The sequence below is a fragment of the Podarcis erhardii genome (genome assembly GCF_964252035.2).
Source record: "Podarcis erhardii genome assembly, chromosome: 13".
Taxonomy (NCBI): domain Eukaryota; kingdom Metazoa; phylum Chordata; class Lepidosauria; order Squamata; family Lacertidae; genus Podarcis; species Podarcis erhardii.
In genome coordinates, this window is record NC_138502.1 from 36,093,348 (window position 1) to 36,112,750 (window position 19,403).

Below are 19,403 nucleotides of genomic sequence, written 5' to 3' on the forward strand. Positions count from 1 at the left end.
AGGCTTAATGCATCTGAGGCAGAATGGCCGGCCCTACCGTTGGGGTGAGACAGCCGCCTCAGGCAGCTAGCTGATTTTGGGTGCCTATGAAAGGGCGGCAAATAGTTATTTACGGTGCTATCCTAGGCAGAAACAAGTGTCGCTGAGTTCAGTTAGACTTACTTCCAGATGAGTGTGTATAGGTTTGCAGCCTGAATTTATTATTGTTGCATTTGTACTCCCAGGGAGAGGTGTGGTTTCCTGCCACAGGGGGTCAACATAACTTGGCCACCCAGGGGTATTATGCAATATTGCTAGGGGACAGTGCAGTGGGGAGGGCAAAATTGGGCAGAGAGATTGCCGCCCTGCCAATTACAGCAAAATGTCTCTGATCGGTCCTGTTAGAAGGGACTGCGCTTCTTGAAATTTTATGTCCTGTTCTAGCTCTCTCCAGTCCTCATTTTTCCAATCTGAAATTTAGTTCTTTACCTTTTGCAGCAGTTACCCTTCCCCAAAAGTTTTCATGCCACTCTCTGTTCATAAACACATTTTCATATGCCGTCTTCATTCAATATACAGTGGTGCCTCGCAAGACAAAATTAATCTGTTCCGTGAGGCTCTTCGTATAGCGGTTTTTCGTCTTGCGAAGCAAGCCCATTGACAGCTTAGCGGATTAGCGCTATTAGCGGTTTAGCGGCTTTTAGCGGATCAGCTGATAAGCGGCTTAGGGCTTAGGAAAAGGGGGGGGGAAGGGAAAAAACCCCGCAGGAACTCGCAAGACATTTTCGTCTTGCGAAGCAAGCCCATAGGGAAATTCGTTTTGCGAAGCGCCTCCAAAACGAAAAACCCTTTCGTCTAGCGGGTTTTCCGTCTTGCGAGGCGTTCGTCTTGCGGGGCACCACTGTATTCATTTTCACGCATGCTTTCCTCCAGCATATTCATTTTTGTAAACGTTGGCTGGTCGGAGAACTGCCTCACAAACTGCAGACGAGTGCAAATTTTTGAAGGATGGTGGTCTTTTGGTCTTCAAATTATTTCAGAAAGAGTGAGTTGGATCGATTCGGCTTCAAATACAGATGGAATCGAATTTGTCCTCCATTCCTTTGTAGGGAGTAAGGCTGCAATCCTAAACCCACAGACCTTGGAAGCAAATCCCACTGGATTCAATAGGTACTTCTTCGTAGGCATGGCTAGGATCGTGCAGCATCCTTAAGTCATCAGATAATAAAGATAGCAATATATGAGCGTACCAGAGCAATTCTAAGCATATTTTATTCAGAAGCTTTGCTGCGTTCAATGAGATTTTACTCCTGCAATAAGGGTGTTTAGGCTTGTAGGCTATATCTATTAGTCTTAAAGTGCCAGACGACACTGCGTTTGATGTAAGAACTCAAACATGGCTACCCCTCTGGAATTTGAGACCTAAAGAAGTTTCTCAGCTTCTGTAATGTGAATGTAAAATTTATACACGCTGCCATGTGCATTTGATTTGAACATTGGCTTTCTTTTCTCACTTCCATTAAAAACATTCAAGGTAGTGAAAAAGCAGTCACACAGAAGGGATGGGAACTGGGGACAGTGGCCTCGCCGCAAATCAGGTGACGGCAAAGTGATTTTTCAAGTGATCATCCCAGGGCTGGCCCTATCATTGGACAGAGTGAGGCTGTTGCCTCAGGCGGCTGATTTGGAGTATCACAAAAAAGGCATCATGAACGTATTCTTTTTTTCTTTCCTATTTTCCCCGTAAAGGGCATTTAATTTGTTCTGATTGTCCCTGGTGGGACTTTGTTCTACCTTAGGCAGCCAAAATCTCTGGATCGTTCGTAAAATATGTCACACTTTTAATCTTCCTCATCACACTTTGCTCTCATTTTAACCCATGTGCTATCCTGCCTGGGTCATAACTGCATGATTTATGGATTGGCCTTGCTGTGGAACCATCTGCAAAGAGCCATCTTCAATCATTATAGCCTGATACAAGAAATCGACCCATTGACTTGCAATTGTTGACACCTGCATGTTCACCTCTTCCCACCCACAACATTCATTCATTCATGCGCTACCTTTTCTCCCAAGAGTTCAAGTTTCTACTCCTCCCCCTGCCACATTTTATTCTCACAACAGCCCCATGCAGTAGACTTGACAGATAATTACTGACCCGGTTATTTTCATGTCTGAGTGGGTCTCCCCTGCCCTAACCACTATACCACACTGTCTCTCAACTTAAAACCACCCTCCTCTTTGATTTACAACTTCTTGGAAGTCGCCCAGAGCTGCCACCCTCGTTTCCAGCTCTGCCCCAAGACCTGCTAGTCACCGAGCAAAATTGCGATAGAGGCACAATTTGATAACAGGACTTCTTGGCGCTTCCGAATGACCTGTTTATTGAGCATTCATCCTGATTCATTTGCAGGGAGATTAGATGATGTTTTGCGTCGCTGTTACCTGCGTTGAACCATAGGTGGAGTGTTCCGGAAGGCCTGCAGATGCCATCTTGGTAGCCAAGGTAACCCCAAAACTAATTGGCAGCTGCTGCAGGAATGATCTCATATACGTCCGTACTCATGTGCTTTGATATGTGCTAATTGGTGTGCTTTGATGCTGTGCTTATCAGTGCACCTTGGGGTGCTACGCTTTTGGCCCAGAGAAGGGAGCTATCTGTAAACTTTGTATAGTTGCCTCATAGGTGAGGTGGGCTGATGAGACGTTCTGGCCAAGATGGCGTAAGATGCTTTTTGTATATGTAATTAATATGCATTTGCATACCCTCCAAGTATCCCTATTTTCCAGGGACAGTCCCGGATTTACACAGACTGTCCTGGTTTCTGATATTATCCCGGAATGTCCCGGTTTTCCTTAGGACAGGGGTGCCCAAACTTTTTTCAAAGAGAGCCAGATTTGAACATGCGTGAGGGCCGACCATAGTTGTTGACCTTTTTTTAGAATTGAAGTTGTTGAGCTTTTGGGGAAATTTTACCCCAGGTAAAATAAACTGCCATAGAGACCAGATTAAACCAGATAAGACCCCCAAAACGGACTTTGGACCCCTGAGCATTAGGTCCAGTCGTGGCCAACTCTGGGGTTGTGGCGCTCATCTCACTTTATTGGCCAAGGGAGCCGACGTACAGCTTCCGAGTCATGTGGCCAGCATGACTAAGCCGCTTCTGGCGAACCAGAGCAGCACACAGAAACGCCGTTTACCTTCCCGCCGGAGTGGTACCTATTTATCTACTTGCACTTTGACGTGCTTTCAAACTGCTAGGTTGGCAGGAGCAGGGACTGAGCACCGGGAGCTCACTCTGTCGCTGGGATCCGACCTTCTGATTGACAAGTCCTAGGCTCTGTGGTTTAACCCACAGCGCCACCCGCGTCCCTAGGATGTCCCTGCCTTAGGACATCTCCATTTTCACCTGAGAAATTTTGGAGGGTATAGAGTTATGCAACCTCTTCGCCAAGGAGATGAGAAACTATACAAACTTTAGAAGACATCTGAAAGCAGCTCTGTATAGGGAAGTTTTTAAATGTTTAATATATATATATTTTTAATCTGTTGGAAGCCGCCCAGAGTGAATGGCCGGGGTACCCAGTCAGATGGCCGGGGTATTATTATTATTATTATTATTATTAACATGCAATAGGACATCCCTATTTTCACTGGAGAAATGTTGGAGGGTGTGCATTTGCCTAGGTGGTGACCTCTCATTGTGGTGGTGTCCATCGTGCATCTGTAAAGGCCGTTGGGGCTCTGAAGGCTGTGCTGCAAGTTTGCTCTTTCTCATAATAAGAATTATTAGAATTGATCTCCTTGACATTTTTGACACCCTTCTTTGAAATCCCTGCACCAAACCGATCCCACGAGCCCTCTTTTGGGTTGGTGGATCAGGACATCCCTCCTACACTTGCCACTCCATTTCCCCCCTACTTTCCTTACGGGAAAAATTCTGATCTTTTTGGGGGGGAGGGTGGAGAGTGGGTTTCTCACGCAGGACCTGCCAATCAACTATAATGGCGCAACCTGAACCTGACAACATGTGGCTGACTTCCACGCAAAAACAGCAACAGTCTGGAAGCGCTCTTGGCGGTTAGCTGTGGTAGGGAAGAGAATCTGAGCTGTGTGTTTATAATTCTGCCTTCTGATCAAGATAGCTAAATGTCGCCCCCAAGTTGCTTATATATTTCCTCTGCACCACAAAGCCTGTTGAACCCCCTTTAGAAGGTTTTTTATTTGAGGTTGATGGGGATTGGGATAGCTCAGTCGGCAGAGCATGAGACTCTGGGTTATGGGTTCGAGTCCTGAATCGCAAGGGGTTGGACTAGATGACCCACAGGGTCCCTTCCAACTTTATGATTCTATTATTATTATTATTATTATTGATAATAATATATTTCCATCCATGTGCTATGCTAGGGAGTCTCAGCAGGACATGGCTGGTTTCAGAATGCCTATCTCTAGGGCCCAAGTCCAACCTTTTCTCGCCTTTTGGGAGCCAGAATAACCCCCGGCATCCCTCTTCCCTGGGCTGGGTCCTCCTGGCACGGAAAGGCACTGCGCTTTTGTCATGACAACAAAGCCAGCTGCTCCCTTTCAGCACCTCACTTCAAACAGGGCCGAGCAAATCCCAGACCTGTCTCTCCCTGGCTTTTGTTAGCATGAATAGGCGGCCTTGTCTGACTCAAAGAAGAGGACAGAGACACAAGCAATTATCTGCGATGGGCTTCTCCAGTTACCCAGGACAATATCGAAGGGAGGGAAAAAGACATCGTCCTCGCCTCCCCTTCGCTTCTCCAAAAACGGTTTCGTTCCAGGTGGAAACAAAACCTGCTGGAAAGAGGGTTTTAATAATAATAATAATTAATAATAATAATGAAAGGCTTCAAAGGAGGCCTTCTTGATGCTTTCTTTTGAAGCACCTCTCTACATTCAAAAACCAGAATGTCCCACACAGAGATGTTTGTGAAAAAACTTTCTGACACCCAAGGGGAAAGCCAGCTCGTTTTTTTTTGCATAAACTGACTACTTTGGTTTGTGGATACAGAAGGGGCTACAAAGACCCTTGAGCCGATCCCTAATTCAAAGGCAAAGCCATACGCTGCCCAGCTCAACTGCAGCTCAGACAAGAATTTGCCACGAAAAGAACAGGTGCAGACTCTTCAAATGTCCCTAATTTCCAGGGACAGCCCCAGCTTATAAAAGCCGCCCCAGTTGTGATTTCATCCCAGAATGTCCCGCTTTTCCTTAGGACTGTCAGCATCGCCCTTGAGCCAGTGCCACGAACTGGACTCATCCACTTCAGCCCCGACTTGGCTAGGCGAGCTGGGTAGCACTTCCAGAGACCACCTTCTGCACAGGAACAGGTCAAAGTGCTGTGGACTCACAGCTTAGAGTTGTGAGCACCGGATTCACTTCCACAAGAAGACAGTTGTCGCACAGCTGAATATAGCAGAGTATAGCAGAGCATAAACGACTCGGAGAGCAGCTCTGTAGAATATCTTCTTTATTCTGTCTACAACTATAATACAACTATATACAGAGCTAAATGAGTTCTAAGCATAAATGAATGCTAAACTGCACTGAGTGTCTGCAGCTGCTCTTAGCAGCAACCTTATCTATACACACAATCTCTAACACTCAGTCTCTCTCTCTCCGACACACTGACTGACTGACTGACTGACTGACTGACTGACTGATGTGCTGCTGGAGCGGAATAAGTAGAGAGCAGAACAATGCCCCTCCTCTCTGGAAAATCACCAGACTTATCAGGAGATTCTTGGAAATGAGAGGGGTGAAATCTCCTCAAGGACGTCCCTATTTTCATTGGAGAGATGTTGGAGGGTATAGAGCTATGCAACCCCTTGAGCCAAGGAAATAAGTAACTATACAACTTTTAGAAGAAATCTGAAGGCAGCCCTGTATAGGGAAGGTTTTTAAAAATAAAAATTAATGTTTTATTATGTTTCTCTATACGTTGGAAGGCCGCCCAGAGTGGCTGGGTACATCTAACCCAGTCCGATGGGTGGGGTATAAATCATAAAATTATTAGGATGGTTATGGAATAGGACGTCCCTGTTTGGGAGAAAAGCGATGACAAACCTAGACAGCATCTTAAAAAGCAGAGGCATCACCTTGCCGACAAGGTCCGTATAGTTAAAGCTATGGTTTTCTCCATGGTGATGTATGGAAGTGAGAGCTGAACCATAAAGAAGGCTGATTGCCGAAGAATTGATGCTTTTGAATTATGGTGCTGGAGGAGACTCTTGAGAGTCCCATGGACTGCAAGAAGATCAAACCTATCCATTCTGAAGGAAATCAGCCCTGAGTGCTCACTGGAAGGACAGATCCTGAAGCTGAGACTCCAATACTTTGGCCACCTCATGAGAAGAGAAGACTCCCTGGAAAAGACCCTGATGTTGGGAAAGATGGAGGGCACAAGGAGAAGGGGACGACAGAGGACGAGATGGTTGGACAGTGTTCTCGAAGCTACCAGCATGAGTTTGACCAAACTGCGGGAGGCAGTGGAAGACAGGAGTGCCTGGCGTGCTCTGGTCCATGGGGTCACGAAGAGTCGGAAACGACTAAAACAACAACAACAACAATTTTCATCAGAGAAATGTTGGAGGGTATGCTGAATGTTATGGGAGCGGGGACAACAGAAAATGTTAGAATGGAATAGAGTGGCTGCACTCCTGACACACCACGCTGCAACATTTTATTGTAGGTCCCACCTCCCTTCTATAAAACCACCAGACATTTGCCATATAGACACTCCTGAGGGCCCTGAACTCAAGCAAAACAATAAAATAAAAATAAATCCCACCAAAGTCTTCCCAAATAAATTTTTATTCGGTACAACTCCAATTCTCTCCCAACATTTCACAGATGCTAATATTTGGGGCAGATAATAATATCCCGATTTCAAAACAAACATTGCTTTACGAGCCTCATTGCCTCCACTATTAAGTGTTGAAGGCTCTTGTCTGGCTGGCAGGCATATTCTTTTACTCTGCAGTCTCTCCCCCCACTTTTGGTGAAAGATAGTAGAATAAGATGTTACCTACAGACCTTGCGCTCATATGCCGTCATGTCGCCTTTTGTTCATGTGTGTGCATGCTTACATCTGTGGTAGGCGTGTCCACCCACACAAAGATTTAGGACACAATCCTTTCCTTTAATTACACTAGCTGAGGAGCTGCAAGACAGGGTTGGGAACCTCCTTTTTTAATGCCCCAAAGCCACATTCCCCCAGCCATGGAGATACAACCATTTGGGACTCAGCTACATTTGTAAAGATAAAGCGCTTTATATGCATTATAATACTGTGACCCCAGATATCACTGTGGAATCCCGTTTTTCGCCGATGAGATTTCCCTTTTAACTGACTTGCTTCTTTGATGTGTCTAGATCAGGCATGGGCAAACTCGGGCCTCCAGATGTTTTGGGACTACAACTCTCATCATCCCTAGCTAACAGGACCCCAGGGGTCAGGGATGATGGGAGTTGTAGTCCCAAAACATCTGGAGGCCCGAGTTTGCCCATGCCTGGTCTAGATCCAGCCCTGTAGTCAGCCCTATGCAGGGAAGTTTTAAAAATATGTTTAATGTTTTATTATGCTTTTTATATATGTTGGAAGCCTCCCAGAGTGGCTGGGGCAGCGCAGTCAGATGGGTGGCATACAAGTAATAAAATTATTGTTATTATTATTATTATTATTATGGAATAAGACATCCCTATTTTTATTGGAGAAACGTCGGAGGGTATGTTCACATCGTCTCTTTGCCATTCATGTGGATGGTATATAGTGAAATATATTGCTATCAGTGCAATAGTCCTGATAGTTTAGGAAGCCCTTTACAATTCTGCTCGTAGTTTACTGTGGAAAAACAATGATTAATAGCATGCCAAAAACTGCCCATCTGGAAACAGCCTGTTTGAAGTTGTGGAAAGGCATCTCTGAGCTCTGATGCAAAAGGTGACGGTGTCTTTTGTGCTAGGATGAAGGAAATATTGCAGCTGGTAGCATTTCAAACACCCTGCTTAGTATTTCGACATGCCAGCACGCACCAGGACTTAAACCTCCGTGGGTGTAGCCAGAGGGCGGCAGGGGGCAGCTGCGCCCCCCCCATCAAGTAAATAAATAAAAATACTTAGCTAACGGACCAATCGCATCACAGATAGCTCGGATCTTTCCCCTTCCAACAAAAGTCCTGCCCCCCCCCCAAAAAAAATTCCTGGCTATTGCCCATGATAACTTCCATTGCATCAGAGAGAGAAGTGCTGATATTGCAGCAGAATCCCAAAGGCATCCGCAACCCGTTTTCAGGCAAGTTATTGTCTGGCAATACATTTTAACTGTATTTAGTTATTTAATAAAGTTTATACACCACTTGCTAGTGAAGAAGAAGAAGAAGAAGAAGAAAACTCTTATTTATTTATTATTTAGATATCACATTCTTGACTATTTTTTCTCACCAAATCGTGTGTATCTGAAGGCACTTCCAGACTACCCTTATTTTCGGGTAGAATTCAATCACATACAGTACCAACTAGCTCGGTTTATGTCGTTAAAGTTGATTTTGAGCTTTTTCTGCTTCCCTCCCTGCCCTCTCAAAAGGAGCTTTTTGCACGAAGGAAATTGATGGGTAAATGCTTTGGAAAGGGTGGGATAATAACACTTGCAAATGAATCAGAATGAACGCTCAGGAAATAATAGCTGACGTTGCTTAACTAAGCTCCTGCAAACAAAATCAGGGCAAATGTTCAATGTACAGCTCATCTCGACGTGACCTAAATACTATACAGTTCAGGATTTCAAAACTTCATATGTGTCAGCGGCCAGAGAGCTGAGGCGGACCTTGAGGTATTGTGGTCCTGTTTAAGGCCGTTTAAGGTTTCATAGGTCAAAACCAGCACTTTGAATTGGGCCCAGAAACTAATTGACGGCCAGCGCAGTTAGACCAGGATCAGTGGAATATGCTCAAACCGTCTTGCTCTGATGAGCAACCTGGCCGCTGAATTCTGCACCAGCTGAAGTTTCCAAACCAACTTCATATAACTCGTTGCAGCCAGTAATCTATCCTAGAGGTTAAAATAACTGCAACTCAGTACAGTGGTACCTCGGTTTTCAAATGTTTCCGTTGATGAACGTTTCGGAACTTGGAATGCCGTAAACCTGGAAGTAAATGCTTCTGTTTTTGAACACGCCCCAGAAGTAGAACTTCCAAGGCGGCTTCCTGTTTTAGTTTTCCATAATGAGTTTTGAGGCTTCCATATTGAGTTTTCAGTCGTTCCGGTCTTCCAGAACGGATTACATTCAAAAACTGAGGTACCACTGCTTGAGCTTGCTTTTCCCTCCCCGCCCCCCATTCTTTTTTCCTCGTTCGTTATATCCTTTTAGATTGTAAGCCTGAGGGCAGGGACTATACCTTAATACTGGTTTGCCAGCAAGCCACTTGAGGCTTTGGGGCTAAAGGGCAGGGAATGGATGCTGTACACAATAAAAAATAGGTGGCGCTGTGGTCTAAACTACGGAGCCTAGGGCTTGCTGATCGGAAGGTCGGCGGTGCGAAACCCTGCAACATGGTGAACTCCCGTTGCTCAGTCCCTGCTCCTGCCAACCTAGCAGTTCGAAAGCACATCAAAGTGCAAGTAGATAAATAGGTACCACTCCGGCAGGAAGGTAAACGGCGTTTCCGTGGCTGCTCTGGTTCGCCAGAAGCGGTTTAGTCATGCTGGCCACATGACCCGGAAAACTGTCTGTGGACAAACACTGTCTCCCTCGGCCAGTAAAGCGAGATAAGCCCCACCACAACCCCAGAGTTGTTCACGACTGGACTTAACAGTCAGGGGTCCTTTACCTTTACCTTTAATATTGTATAACTTTGGCAGAAAATTTTCATGGTCTCCGGCCTGGTGTCCCTAACCACTTGCCACCCTCTTCTTGCAAAAGAACTCAGGATTGGTGGCTTGGCACACCCTGTTCCATTCAAGTTTGAATCCCTGCCTCCCTCCGTTTTGTCTCAAGCACAAACAGAAACACACCATTTGGACAAAGAATGTGAAATAATGGGTGAAATCATATGTTTTTAAGGGGTTTGCTGGGGGGGAGGGGGGAAGGATGAATGAACCAATCAAGAGCATTGCTGAGGTGGGAGGGAGAGGAAATTGCGGGGGGTGGGGGGGTTTGTCCCACATTTGGTAAATATTAGTGCCCTAATCCGCCAGTGCACAGCCATATGAACAATTCTTTTATTGTTCATTTTGCCCTTTTAAAAAACCATTTTCCAAATTAATAAAAGGGATGCTGGGAATGAATGTGCTTGAAGGGATATGTTTGCGAGGGCTTTGAAGTCTTCCCTTCCAGCCCTCTTAGATGGATGGATAGACGACTGGATGGATGAGGAAAAGGGAGGAACGGAGCAGGCAAGTAAATTTAAAATAACTGATGGCCTGGTTGTAACATCTGCTGAGCAAGCGAGAGAAACCTGATAACTCTTGAGCCCTCTTGTAATTCACAGGGACCAAAGAAATGCAAAGAGAGAGAGAGAGAGAGAGAGCAAAAGACCCCATGTTATATTTGTAAAAAGGTAAAGGACCCCTGACAGTTAAGTCCAGTCGCAAATGACTCTGGGGCTGCAGCATTCATCTTGCTTTACAGGCCGAGGGAGCCGACGTTTGTCCGCAGACAGTTTTTCCGGGTCATGTGGCCAGCATGACTAAGCCACTTCTGGCGAAACCAGAGCAGCGCACAGAAACGCCGTTTACCTTCCCGCCGGAGTGGTACCTACTTGCACATTGGTGTGCTTTCAAACTGCTAGGTTGGCAGGAGCTGGGACTGAACAATGGGAGCTCACGCTGTCGCAGGGATTCGAACCACCGACCTTCCGATTGGCAAGCCCTAGGCTCACAGTGCCACATTTGTACCTCACGATAAATTCTACAAGAATAGATGGATGGATGGATATGGGGGAAATGGATGGAGGGAAACTGGGGGAAGGAGGAGGGAATGGGTGTGAACAAGAGGACTAGGGCCTTGCACAGAAGTAAGTACATAGGAAATGGCCTTATATCACCTGCCCATCCAGCTCAGTTTTGTCAATATACTGACTGCTGCTAGGCTTTCTGACTGTGGTTTCCCAGTTTGACCTGGAGATGTCAGGGACTGCGTGCATAACCCAAGTGTAGGGGAGTCAGCGAAAAAGAGGAGGAAGGAGGTTTGTTCAGCATAGGCAGACAGACGGACAGATGGATTTCTGTGTGGGGATGCATTTGGGCTGCTCGGTCAAAACGAAAATTGCAACAGCAGCCAATCCAGTATGCACGATAAGTGACGTCTGTTGCCGCCTGTAGGACAAGGCTATTTCCCAGAAATAAGGGAAGCCTGTTAAAATGATTGCATAATCCCCCTGCCTTAAGAAAGGTGGGGTGGGTGGTGATTCAGATAGGGTTGCCATATTTCAAAAAGTGAAAATCCGAACACAAGAGCTGAGCTTTTTTTCCTTCTTCTTCCCAAAAATTCAAAGTAAAATAAAATGAATTTCTGAGCTATTTTTAAGGAAATTTGCCAAAATCGACACTTTCCGGATTTTCTCGGACATTTAAGCAATTTCTGCTAAAACGCTGTTCACGAGGGCTGAATCCTGGCTAAGTCCAGGAAATTCCGGAGGCACATATGAGGAAGGTGGATGGGTGGATGGACCAACAAGTAGAAAGGACTTAAGCGGTGTAGTAAGCTGCCAACCAGAAGGTCGGTGGTTCGAATCCCTGCGATGGGGTGAGCTCCTGTTGCTCTGTCCCAGCTCCTGCCAACCTAGCAGTTCGAAAGCACATCAAAGTGCAAGTAGATAAATAGGTACCACTCCGGTGGGAAGGTAAACGGTGTTTCCGTGCGCTGCTCTGGTTCGCCAGAAGTGGCTTAGTCATGCTGGCCACATGACCCGGAAGCTGTACGCCGGCTCCCTCGGCCAATAAATGAGCGCCGCAACCCCAGAGTCGTCTGCGACTGGACCTAATGGTCTGGTGTCCCTTTACCTTTACCTACCCTCCTATACCTGCACCACCATGAGGAGCGAAAATGTTGTGTCTGTGTGTTTGCTATTAAGTCTATTCTCCCCTTTTTTTCTGAGTCTATATGTGCAGAACCACCAAGTCTCTCTATTTTCCAGGGACAGTCCTGGATTCATAGAAGCCGTCCCAGTTTCTGATTTGATCCCAGAATGTTCCGCTTTTCTTTATGACGTCCTTGTTTTCATTGGAGGGTATGGAGTTCTGCGACCCCCGAGCCAAGTAACTATACAACCTTTAGAAGACATCTGAAGGCAGCCCTGGATAGGGAAGGTGGTTTTTTTCCTTCAGTGTTTAATGTTTTATTGTATATATATATATAGAGAGAGAGAGTGAGAGATATTGGAAGCCACCCAGAGTGGCAGGGACAAGATGGGTGTGGTATAATGATAAATAAATATCATAGGAGAGTTGCTCGAACACCCTTGAGCATTTTGGTTACTGATTTATTTAAGGCATTTAAATACCTCCCATCGTGCTATTTATCCCAAGGTGGTTTGCAATGGAAATGAAAGCAAATGAACGTTATGCAATAAATTGATAGCTAAACAGCACATTTATTTGTTTAACAGGCATTTAAAATGCTTTTGTAGGCAAAATTGCCTCCCAAAGTAGTGTACAACCACATACAAATAAAATCTCCATAAAATACAATGAATCCATCTAAAACAGTTGAAATATCAAATTTTATCCCATAAACATACATAACAGGATATCATACAATTTCTATGATTTATTATATTTTTAAATCACCCTTCCATCTATAACCTACTGTATAATCAAACTCTGAAAAACAAATAACACAATGGGATAGCAAGGAGAGCAGCAGTGACAATGTGATTCCTGGTGTTTAAAATACAGTAGCCTTCCAGCACCTAAAATGCAAGCTGTTAGAAAGGCAGGAAAATAAAAAGTACCTAAAACTGATGCCTAGAAGATAATTGCTGTTGTGTATTATTATTATTATTAGATACTATCAAATTATGTGGCTTTACAGAGTAACACGAAGAACAGCAACAACAAAAAAGGGTTTCTGACGCACAGTATAATTAATATAAATCTCATTACACGCGGCAGTCAGTGTGTTACTTTCATAACATGCAATTACCACAAAAAAATTGGTTCCCATATTGCTATTGAATTATCTCTCTCAGCAGCTCCAGACAACTTGTTTATTCAGCATCCACCCTGATCTGTTTGCACTGAGCTTATGCAGAGTTTGGACTGTGTCGGGACTTTATTTTTCACTCATTCATTCTGATTTGCTCACGAGGCAGATATATGACGATGAGCATTCGCCCTGATCTGCTTGTGGGGAGTTGACACATCTTCCTGTTAATTGTTTGTCCCATCCCACACTTTCCAGTACAGTGGTACCTCGGGTTAAGTACTTAATTCGTTCCGGAGGTCAGTTCTTAACCTGAAACTGTTCTTAACCTGAAGCACCACTTTAGCTAATGGGGCCTCCCTCTGCTGCCACTCCGCAGGAGCACAATTTCTGTTCTCATCCTGAAGCAAAGTTCTTAACCCAAGGTACTATTTCTGGGTTAGCGGAGTCTGTAACCTGAAGCGTATGTAACCTGAAGCGTATATAACCCGAGGTAACACTGTACATCCCTCTGTCACTTTCCTAATGAGGAAAAAAAAATCTGAGGGTTTGTTTTTTTAAAAAAGTGAATTTGTTGTGCTAGGGCAACGGAGTGCACAAACCTAAATTTCTGGAATCCTTCCTGCAAATTAGTGACAGGCTAGAGATGCACAATCACCTCTCTTGATTCAATTGCACCGTCTCCTGAATTAGATTTGCTCCAACAGGCAGAAGAAAAATCCTTAAATGGTTCTCAGAAATTTTCAAGTGGCCCATGGAGAAAAAAGTTTGGGAGCCACTGCTCTATAGAGAGAAGCTCATTTTCCTTTCTATGTAGAAGCACAGAGACAGGATAGACGGCTCTGTGATATCCTGCCATTCCTCCAGCAAATGTAATTGTCACAATACTCTTTCCTCATTACTATTTCAATCCCTTACTTTTTAGCTGAGTCGCAGAATCACATAATTATAGAGTTGGAAGGGAACCTGAGGGTCATCTAGTCCAACCCCCTGCAATACAGGAATCCTGCCCACATCTGTCCCTGGGTGGGCTCAAACCACCAACCTTCTTGACTTCCCTCCACTCCCCCTCTTGGCTTCATTGTTTAACACTTATTCATGCACTTCCATAAAACTTTGTTGTTGTTGTTGTTGTTTAGTCGTTTAGTCGTGTCCGACTCTTCGTGACCCCATGGACCAGAGCACGCCAGGCACTCCTGTCTTCCACTGCCTCCCGCAGTTTGGTCAAACTCATGCTGGTAGCTTCGAGAACACTGCCCAACCATCTTGTCCTCTGTTGTCCCCTTCTCCTTATGCCCTCCATCTTTCCCAACATCAGGGTCTTTTCCAGGGAGTCTTCTCTTCTCATGAGGTGGCCAAAGTACTGGAGCCTCAGCTTCAGGATCTGTCCTTCCAGTGAGCACTCAGGGCTGATTTCCCTAAGAATGGATACGTTTGATCTTCTTGCAGTCCATGGGACTCTCAAGAGTCTCCTCCAGACCATAATTCAAAAGCATCAATTCTTCGGCGATCAGCCTACTTTATGGTCCAGCTCTCACTTCCATACATCACTACTGGGAAAACCATAGCTTTAACTATACAAACCTTTGTTGGCAAGGTGATGTCTCTGCTTTTTAAGATGCTGTCTAGGTTTGTCATTGCTTTTCTCCCAAGAAGCAGCTGTCTTTTAATTTCGTAAAAACCTTAATTTAATTTCATAAAAATTCTTAATAATCCAATTTGAAACCTTCTTCATCTTAATACAAGTGACTTTTAAAAGTTATACTAATGTAAAAAAAAAAAACTACATAAATTTATGTATGATGTTTTTTACTGTTTTTTATTTTTCTTTTTTAATCGTGCTGTTGCTGTTTTTTATTTTTGGAAAATTAATAAATTGTTATATGTATAAAAAAGAACCACCAACCTTCTGGTTAGCAGCCAGATGCACTGACCCATTTTACCACAGACAGGGTAATTAGAGGTGTGTGCAATTATAAAGGTGGTCATCTTAATGTTATATCTGCATATACTGCTTTGATTAATGCCAAATTGACTTTTGTGTGTACCACCATAATATTTTCAGTGGTACCTCAGGTTACATACGCTTCTGGTTACATATGCTTCATGTTACAGAACCCACAAATAGTGCTTCAGATTAAGAACTTTGCTTCAGGATGAGAACAGAAATCGTGCTGCGGCGGCATGGCGGCAGCAGGAGTCCCCATTAGCTAAAGTGGTGCTTCAGGTTAAGAACAGTTTCAGATTAAGAACAGACCTCCAGAACAAATTAAGTACTTAACCTGAGGTACCACTGTACTGGAATGAGGGAAAGTAGGCATGATGTTTATATTAGCTAAACAGTACTAGGTTGAAATTTTATAAGTGATTACTGCTGTCTTTGATTTCTCTCCTCCTCAACCCATTATGAATAAACTAAATCTAATTGTCCATAGTTGCCAGATATACTGAACTATGAAAGGTGAAATGTCAGAGGTCCTAACTTGCCAGGCCTGGGTGGGAGTGCTTGACTAAATGAACCTCCTGGCTTTTAAGGGCTTCTGTTCTCTCTGAAGGAAGGCAAGGCCATCTCCACAAAGAATAATGCAAACCATCTTCTTCCAAACCCAGAGGCAACGGGGAGCTGGCAAAGAGACAAGTGGGAGGGAACAGGAAATACGGTTGACGATGCTATACATCCTGACCCTAGGTTTGCCCTCCTGCAACATTTGGTTATACAGTGGTACCTCGGGTGAAGAACTTAATTCGTTCTGGAGGTCCGTTCTTAACCTGAAACTGTTCTTAACCTGAGGTACCACTTTAGCTAATGGGGCCTCCGGCTGCTGCCACGCGATTTCTGTTCTCATCCTGAAGCAAAGTTCTTAACCCCAGGTACTATTTCTGGGTTAGCGGAGTCTGTAACCTGAAGCGTCTGTAACCCGAGGTACCACTGTACTGTAGATACCATCCTTAAGGCTCATAATACCTTTCAATTAAAGGGACACGGGGGGCGCTATGGTCTAAACCACTGAGCCCCTTGGGCTTGCTGATCAGAAGGCCGGCGGTTTGAATCCCCGTGACAGGGTGAGCTCCCAATGCTCTGTCCCAGCTCCTGCCAACCTAGCAGTTTGAAAGCACACCAGTGCAAGTCAATAAATATGTTGATAAATGGGGAAGGTAAATGGCATTTCCGTGCGCTCTGGTTTCCAGAAGAGATGAGCACTGCAACCCCATAGTCACCTTTGACTGGACTCAACCATCCAGGGGTCCTTTACCATTTTTTGCTTTTCTTTAACCTTTCAATTGCAATACAGTGGTACCTCAGGTTACATACGCTTCAGGTTACATACGCTTCAGGTTACAGACTCCGCTAACCCAGATATATTACCTCGGGTTAAGAACTTTGCTTCAGGATGAGAACAGAAATCGCGCAGCAGCGGCGCAGCAGCAGCAGGAGGCCCCATTAGCTAAAGTGGTGCTTCAGGTTAAGAACAGTTTCAGATTAAGAACAGACCTCCAGAACGAATTCCTCCAGAACGAATTAAGTTCTTAACCTGAGGTACCACTGTAATGAGGAATTCAGTAATGTTTCCCTAAAACATTTTGTAAGGAGCCTCCAAATACTCCAATCATTTTGCGGAGCTCACAGTTCTTCATACCAAAAGGGATCTTATTATGCAGGCGACTCCCCATTTACCGTATTTTTCGCTCTATAAGACGCACCAGACCACAAGACGCACCTAGTTTTTAGAGGAGGAAAAGAAGGGGGGAAATTCTGAATCTCAGAAGCCAGAACAGCAAGAGGGATCACTGCGCAGTGAAAGCAGCAATCCCTCTTGCTGTTCTGGCTTCTGGGATAGCTGCGCAGCCTACATTCGCTTCATAAGACGCACACACGTTTCCCCTTACTTTTTAGGAGGGGAAAAGTGAGTCTTATAGAGCAAAAAATATGGTACATGGGGGGTGACTGTCCTTGGGGATCCTGCCATCTTCCATTCTGTGGATACGACCAAGCCAATGTAGAGGTCGCTGAGACAGGATTTGTGAACGTGCTAGGAATGTGGACTTGAGAGAGAGCACATCTTTGCCAGCCTTTTGCCTGTTGACGCCTCCTTCAAGGCTGCTTGCCGACTCTGGTAGGCAGGGGATGGAGGAGCCTGCTCCCGTTGCAAGCTATCCTCCGCGAAGCAGGTGTGGATTTCGGACTGACCTGGCTTTCCCTGCCACTGCCAAATTATTTAATACCTGACATCTGATAGGAGCAAAACAGAGCAAGCGCGGAGGAAGCGAGAGGTGAAGAATCCAGATGGCATTGAAGAGAGAGGCCAGAGAATGAAAAAGGAGGGCGCTGGGACTGTGGGAAGAAGAACTGGCGATCATCAAAGGGACACGCCAGGGAGAAGATGCTTCGCCATGGCCCCCGCCACATCCCTGTAAATATGTGGCCTGACTGGAAAATGCACAGGGAAGTGCCATTATGCTCGAGAGTTTTCTCCACTGCCAAAAAGAGAGGCACACTCCTCCTGTGAAATGCAGAAGGGATAGGCAAGAACATAGCCTTGTTGGCCTAGCGTAATAATAATTGCTTTTGAATTATGGTGCTGGAGGAGACTCTTGAGAGTCTCATGGACTGCAAGAAGATCAAACCTCTCCATTCTGAAGGAAATCATCCCTGAGTGCTCACTGGAAGGACAGATCGCGAAGCTGAGGCTCCAATACTTTGGCCACCTCATGAGAAGACTCCCTGGAAAAGAACCTGATGTTGGGAAAGAGTGAGGGCACAAGGAGAAGGAGACGGGAGAGGACGAGATGGTTGGATAGTGTTCTCAAAGCTACCAGCATGAGTTTGACCAAACTGCAGGAGGCAGTGGAAGACAGGAGTGCCTGGCATGCTCTGGTCCATGGGGTCACAAAGAGTCGGACACAACTAAACAACTAAACAACAACAACAACAATAATAATTTATTATTTATACCCTGCCCATCTGTCTGGGTTTCCCCAGCCACTCTGGGCGGCTTCCAACCGAATATTAAAAACAATACAGCGTCAGACATTAAAAACTTCCCTAAACAGGGTCGCCTTCAGTTGTCTTTTAAAAGTAAAATAGTTGTTTATTGCCATGACATCTGCTGGTGAGGGCGTTCCACAGGGCGGGTGCCACTACCGAGAAGGCCCTCTGCCTGGTTCCCTGTAACCTCACTTCTCGCAGCGAGGGAACTGCCAGAAGGCCCTCGGTGCTGGACCTCAGCTCGGAAACGTACTGGGAGCCATGCTTAGTTGTTTCGTCCTGCTGCTAATCTAGTCGTCTTTCCCACACGCAATCCATCACAGAGACACCCGATGATGTAAATCACATTAGCACTCCTGCGTGTGGTGAAGTTCCCTCAGTGTACATTTCTTCTTGTCTAATGGCCTGTGGAAGCACAGCTTCCCGGTGGTTTGTTTGAAACAGACCCAGTAGCCACCTGGGAAATGACCTTATAAAGACGTTCCAGAGGAGAACGTGTGTGAGTCTGATGCGTCTGACAAAGCAAACACTACAATAAATTAGTTAGCCTTTAAGATGCTGCAATACTTGAGCCTGAAAACAGTTGCTGAATGGGGTTAGGCCAGATGTTGTTTTCCCCCCTCTCACGTCTTTCAAAAAGTGATTGGTGCCTTCGCTTGTCGTAAATGAGTCGTACAACACACCCAGATGAGGAAAACCGATAGCCTGTGAAAGAAGATAATGGATATGGCAGCATTCGGTTTATTAGCAACGTTAATGTTTGTTCAGGCGTACCCTGATATTTTATAGCCATCGCTGATATTTTATAGGAAGATTCACTGGTTATCTTGAAATACATTGTGTATGCTAGTAAGCCATGTTAACGCTTTTTGGCCTGATTGTTCTTATTCTTTTCCAGCTGCTAAGTAAAGCTTTTCTCTCTGTTTACTTATGTTTCAAATAAAGTAAGATTGTGTTTAAAGGCAGGCTGGGCTATGCATTGTGCTCTCTCCGAACTGCAGCACAGTTATGCTGCACATTTTAGAGCTTCAAGAATACGCCGTCGTTTTCAGCACTGTGTTGAGGTCCACCTCTGGATTGCTTTTGAATTTGTCATGGTTTCGAGGGAGGGATTCGAGAGCACAAACCAGAAACTTGTGTGTCTGCAGTTAAGGCTCTGTGGCCTAGCACAACAAAGCCACTTTTTAAAAGAACCAGGGTTATTGCGGTTTGGAAGTGTGGGGGGAATGAATGACCACTAACAGGAAGTTGTGTGAATACCTCACAAGCTT